Source organism: Amblyomma americanum, chromosome 2 (assembly GCF_052857255.1).
Source record: "Amblyomma americanum isolate KBUSLIRL-KWMA chromosome 2, ASM5285725v1, whole genome shotgun sequence".
Taxonomy (NCBI): Eukaryota; Metazoa; Arthropoda; class Arachnida; order Ixodida; family Ixodidae; genus Amblyomma; species Amblyomma americanum.
In genome coordinates, this window is record NC_135498.1 from 145,401,992 (window position 1) to 145,408,859 (window position 6,868).

A 6,868-nucleotide genomic window follows, 5' to 3' on the forward strand; every position below is an offset into this window, starting at 1 on the left:
AAGAAAGAAGTGCACAAGACGGGCACTGACTCCTTATTCAAAAAACCAGGCTTCACCAACTACCCCACAACGTGTTTTGTTAGGCAATGTTTTGATGTGGCGGTTTTATTATAAGGAGTACAGTGAAGACTTGCATCCCTGTTAAGAGGAACTTAAGTAAGGCCGGTGATTTTTTTTACATGCCACAAGAAATCAAATTCTTGATTGTAAGTTCTGAGATTTAAACTCCGAAAGTGAGACATGGGATATGAGGGACGCCAGTGTAGAGGGCTGTGTGTTAATTTAGACCACAGGGTTTTTTTAACGTGCTCAGGCATTGCACAGAACACGGGTGTTTTCATAGTTGTCTTCCATCTATACAGGCCGCCGCGGCCACGATCCAGCCCGCGACCTTGGGGTCCGCTGCCGAGCACCACTGCCACTCATCCACCGCGGCGGCTGTCACAAGAAGTCGTCAGTAGTAGTTAGTTAATAAAGTCCATTATTTTGAGCCTTAGCCTGCTTTCACGAGAGCAGTCGTTCATAGCAGGGCTTAAATCCGAAAACCTTTTCTTTCTTCCTTCCTTCCTTTCTCTCCTTCTTTCTTTTTCTTTTTTTTCCTTCTTTCCTTCCTTCTTTCTTTCTTTCTTCCTTTCTTTCCTTCTTTCTTCCTTTCTTCCTTTCTTTCCTACTTTCTTTCTTTCTTTCTTATTATTTTATTCCCATTGGATGAGGTGAACCCGCTATGAACACAAGATTCCTGCGTAGTGCGGGTGCTGGTTCGGGGGTATCTCCGAAACCAAGACGCGATACCCAAAGAATTTCTCTCCAAAGAAAAAACGTACATAATGCTGACCATAATATACTTCTGTTGTGCACCTTAGGCGCGAAAAACCTGCTTAAGCATCATGACAATCAAGAAGCGCTTATGATTAGGTTTGTTTCTGGGTTGATTTGAAATTCATGGAAAGCATGAAAGGTCAACAAGAAGAAAGAAGGGTGTTATATTATTGCTCTGCTGAAACTCGAGATCACGCAAGGAGGATACCATGTTACATACGGTGAGCAGCATACAGGACAAAGAAATTGGTAAACGCAATCGTACACTTTTTTCATGACGATATCCATTATGCGTTTCCCAGCCTGTGCAAATTCTGGGCAGGCCACGGCAAAAGAAGCTGCAATTGTTTGCATATGCGGCAGACACCATGCAGCCGCTGTTATGCAAGAACATCTAAGTGGTGCTGTCGTTTACCAAACAGTGCTATTTAAAAATGCCCTCAAGAGAATTGCTCAGCACAACTCGATTGACAGGAAACCTTTCCGAGACGGCAAATGTGTCACTCCTGCCGGGACCAGATCTCGGATGAGACAGAAAAACCACGGAAAAGAGAAATGCGAGCAACAAAAGGAGAAGTTTACTGAACTAGTCGGTAAATAGTTGGTACACTGCTTTTCCGGTACCGTAAATGTTGCGCTCTTTTTTCTTGGTATACAAACAGCACTCCCTGTAGAGAATTGTAAATGAAACCGTCCAGTTAATTGTTCGTCGATCACGACTCGTTCATAGCTTCCACGTGCAGCAGTGCATCGACAGCGAGTGCTGAAGAAATGGCAACGAAAAAGCGGGGCGACTACTGCCGAGGTCTATAGGTGGCGCCGACCAAAAGAAAAGATGGGATGGCGTTACGGCTCCCCCACGGAAGCCTTGTTCACTCATTGTGAACAAGGCTCCCGTGGGGGAGCCGAAACGTCATCCCATCTTTTCTTTTGGTCGGCGCCTTCTTCTTTCGTCATGTACCATCCCGACCAGACGGGTTTCCGTCAGACTCTAGACTTCTATTGGTGGATTCATAAATTTTGTGCGAGCCGCCAATCCGGAAGCGCAAGCCAAGCAAAAGCTCCAGAGGTCAATCGATATTATGGTCACACTCTTTCCGGACTGCGAAGCCGTATTCTCTTCAGAGGATGGCTTCACAGCATTAAATATGGTAGCAATGCTTTCAATGCTAGAAGGTATGATGGCGCCATCGGAAGATCAATAATGTAATAAAGGGGAGCCTCGTCGGCGCACCAAGCTGCTTCGTTTCCGGTCCGGTCTGCCGCGAATTCAGAAGGTTACACGTAATAAGAAGGATGTAACATCAGCATCGTGTCCGAATGCGAATGCGGGATGAAATGGTGGTCTTCATCTCACGATTTCTCAGCAATGCACGTACCTTTCTTTGGAGAAAAAGGGTGCGTTGCCGTGCCCTACAAATGACGAGCACTAAGAGCATAATAGCTGCAAAGTTCTCTGCAGTGTGCTCTGCTGGCACATAGTGTAAACAACCGCACTTCGTGAAGGCATCCTTCATCACAAATTGCACAGTTCGGCACTGTCACTGGCGCAGACTAGAATTGTGCCCGAAGCCTTTCATGAAAAATCGTACTTGGAAAACTAAGCGTTCTCCTCCGTGCAGGGCTCCTCTGGTGCACACCCATAGGCTTCCTAGGCTACCCGGAAACCGCCGCGTAAACGGTGCTCAAAACACCCTTTATGCTTCTGCGAGTTAGTACCAATTCGTAGCGTCTGCTTCTAAATGCATGCGACACTACATCACTCACAGGTTTCGGATGTGTTGCGGCATGAATTCGAAAAAACCAGGGAAAACAAGCCCGTCTTGATGACATCTATACAACAGCTCGTCAAGCTCAACAAATGTTCTGCAAGACAACGTTCTTGGACTATTTTCCCAGCCATTGTTTTGGCTCGCGATGGTGCGTCACATTCTCATTTTCTCGGCCGGTGCCGATCATTGGTCACAAACTTCTGTCATTCATTACCTCGGATTGCCAGGACATTGCTGTCAGCTACCTTTAGCTCGCATGAGTTTGCATGAGGGGGATGGCTTCTTTTTCCTAGGCATGCAAACCTCGTTTTCAGAGAATCTCAGCCGTACAGCGACTGCAGCTGTCAGTGCTGCCCAAGCATAAGATTTTAGTATAAGAGGTATATTCCCAGAGGCAGAAATGTACAAAGTATTACACACGCGGATAAGAGTTGAAAACGCTGCAGTTCCACTAGATATTAACATAAGCACATTGATATTCTTGGTGGAAGCATGCGCTGATATTTCCTTCGTTCCTTTCTTTCCTTCTTTCTTCCATTATTTCTTTCTTTCTTTCGTCCTTTCTTTCCTTCTATCCTTCTTTGTTCCTTTCTTTCCTTTTTCTTTCTTTCTTTCCTTCTTCCTTTTTTCGCTCTTCCTTTCTTCCTTTCTTTATTTTTATTCGTTTCCTTCTTCTTTTCTTTCTTGTTCTGCTTTATTTCGTTCTTTTCACGCTCACCGACTGTGCTGAAGAGTGTGACTCGCGCTCGCAGCTGCAACGCTCGGCCTGAACCGTTGCTGGGCGTTGCAAAGCAACATAGATACTAGTCACCCACAACCCCCTCTTAAATTACCTTCTTTCCCTTCATTTTGATCGAAAGAGTGCGGGAAGTAGGAGTCCATAGGCGACACCCGTGAAAGATTTCACATAGCTAGTTTAACGCATTGCCAATTCTTTGTATATGCCTCCCATATAGCGGGAACGAGCGCTCACGCAGGAGTAACCTCTCATGCAAATGCAAAATGCTCCAAAGGCTTCACGTTCATCTTTCTGATAGGGCGTTTTTATAACTTCTCAGTAAAGAAAGCATGGCTCAGAATCATGGCACCGACAGTGATCGGCCAGGTGTCCTCCTAGAGCTGTAGCTTGAACAGTAACACCATTGTCGGCGGCACAATTTTACTTTCAGGGAACTGTTATGCAGAAAATCCGGAGTCATTGGCGTTGGCCATGCGTTCAGTGTGCCTGGGCCGTGACGAAAAATAAAAATTTGGGGTTGGCTGGCTGGCATGGCAGCTTGGCGTAACGACTTATGGGTCGATAGAAGATGGATAAAATTTAGCCATAATACTCAACTTTTTCATTGTATTTAACGCTGTAATAGATCGGTCTGTAAATTCATTCGCAGGTTCTTTCACATGGCCGTTGTTATCTCTAACACATAGGACCCCAAGAAAAGTGATCGTGACTGCATCTACATTCGGATGTATAACACCAAATCCAGTATAAGATGTTCAATTGCTTCTACACATATACCACACATTGCACATGCATCATCTTTTTGATTAAATTTCTTTTTTAAGCTTTGCGTTCTAAGGCACCCTTATCTAGCTTCAAAGAGTGGGGAGTGCTTCTTGCCTTATCACAGAACGATTCCTTCCGCATCTGCCTTTTTCAGTTTCGATATACAGTTGTGCCTCGTTAATGTAGAGCTTTGGATCCTGAGCAAAAGTGCCTATAAAGCGAGGCGTCTGTAGTAGCGAATCATGAAAGGAAACAAAATAAATATTCTGAAAAATAGCTCTGTGATTACGGACTCCTTCTAAGCACAGTGGTGGACAGTGAAGTGGAAATTGGGCAATGTTTGGAGCTAAGGTGAATTATTCTGGTCGCCATTATTTTGAAAATCAAACGCTTTTTGTTGAAGCAAATTTGAAGCGCGTAGTAGTTCATGTGACGGATGATAGTGCCGGTTGATGTGATGAACTCTCTCCAACCGCGACTCTTCACATCCCAAAAACCAGGTACTCACTCGGCTGACAACGGCTGAATGTGGTTTTCAACGGAGCATACAGATAATTTTTTTCACAGTCATCGAATGTGGCAAACGGTAAGGTGCGTGAACCTGGTACCTTACCACTTTAAAGCATGAAACCATGCACACACAGAAACACATTTACTAAGACATTTGTATATTCGCCTACCTTTCACTGGTGTTCTGCAATCAATTTATAAGGGGCGGAACATCTGATAGGGGCACGCGGGTTTTTGTTCTCATCGCTGTCCATATTAACGGGACAAAATACATGGGTCCCAATGGGCTCCCTGCATTTTCACCCTGTCCATTGTCCGGACAGCGAGTTTCCATATTAACGAGGCATAAAAACAATGAAAATATTTGTTCCCCAGAAAAACTGTCCTTAATTCAAGTCGTCCATAATAACGGGGGTCGTATTATCGGGGAACGACTGTACTTGTATGCTCTGCTCATCTTCCATTGAATTAATCCAGTTTTCGAGCAGAGCTCTCATGCGCCAATTCGTGGATTGAAGATTGAGCGGTTTCGCCTTCGGTGTAACCGAGCGCCGAGCGAACGAGAGTACAGCCGCTCGCTCATAGACAGCGCCAGTGTGGTGCGTGAAATATCTATGATAATTTTAGGGGAAGCTCTTTGTTTTCCAGGCCAGGACGGGAGTATTGCGGACTAAGACATACCGAGTAAGGTAACATGAAATAGACACGTTGTGCGGTGCATGGTGGAGAGGAGGAGGAAATAGCTGAACACTTGATACTTTTTCCGTAAAGGGCTTCACCCTACAGTGGAAAGCAGCGGAGCTTATGTATTCACAGCTTTGGGGTTAAAGGACAGTAAAGGAAAAATAGATTTTAAGCCAGTAGAAGTAACCAAGCGAAGGTTATCTGATTGGTTGCTAAAATCAAGACGAGCAAAATTTTAGGAGTCATGGCTAGGTGGCTTGAGCAACTGACTGATTTAAAGGATTCAGCATCCATCCATCCATCCATCCATCCATCCATCCATCCATCCATCCATCCATCCATCCATCCATCCATCCATCCATCCATCCATCCATCCATCCATCCATCCATCCATCCATCCACCCACCCACCCACCCACCCACCCATCCATCCATCCATCCATCCATCCATCCATCCATCCATCCATCCATCCACCCACCCCCCCACCCACCCACTCACCCACCCATCCATCCATCCATCCATCCATCCATCCATCCATCCATCCATCCATCCATCCATCCATCCATCCATCCATCCATCCATCCATCCATCCACCCACCCACCCACCCACCCACCCATCCATCCATCCATCCATCCATCCATCCATCCATCCATCCATCCATCCATCCATCCATCCATCCATCCATCCACCCACCCCCCCACCCACCCACTCACCCACCCATCCATCCATCCATCCATCCATCCATCCATCCATCCATCCATCCATCCATCCATCCATCCATCCATCCATCCATCCATCCATCCATCCATCCATCCATCCATCCATCCATCCATCCATCCATCCACTCATGTGAGCGACTGTGTGGGAAAAAAGAGTGGTTTTAAACTGTACACGCATACACGCACCTCAAATTCTTTGCTTCAATATATCGCAAAATCAAAACACCTAGAGCGCTGCGCTAATATTTCGTACGACAGGGTATCGTAATCGCACTCCGAATTTTTTACCTCCTGCGTATTTTACTTGTAGTCTAAAGTCCTTATTTCTCCGCACTTAAGTCCTACGTGCATGCTGCTTATTTTCCTAGTTCTTTTCCGCAACTGATTCTCTGGCGCCACTGTATAAGTATCGTGTATAAGTATTTAAATACCTTAGCTCCTTACCTGTCATCGTCCTGCTTTCCCAGGCGTTCTTCATATAATATTTTGATTTATTGGCCCCGGCAAGCGGCGGCCGCCTGAAGTGAGGTTAGCCCCGGAACGCCGCGGCGCCGGGAAATGGCGCGCGAGATGTGGTCTGAGTAAAGCCAGCGTAGGGTGTCTCAGTGCTCCCCCCAGCATCCGCCTCACACCTAGCTGGTGCTGGGTTTGATTCCCCGCCGCCGGGTTCCTACCGGTTTTCTAACGGGTACAAGATTTCCCCAGGCCTGGTGCTCGGCTTTTCTGGGTGAACTGCTTGGGAAAAAGGGCTTTGGACCCAGCCATTGCGTTGACGGTAAAGTGTTTCGTTCCGCCGTCAAGCAGCCCTAAATCCACATCGTGCGGTAGAAGCCCACCTGTGGTTCTTTTCTTAGCAAAG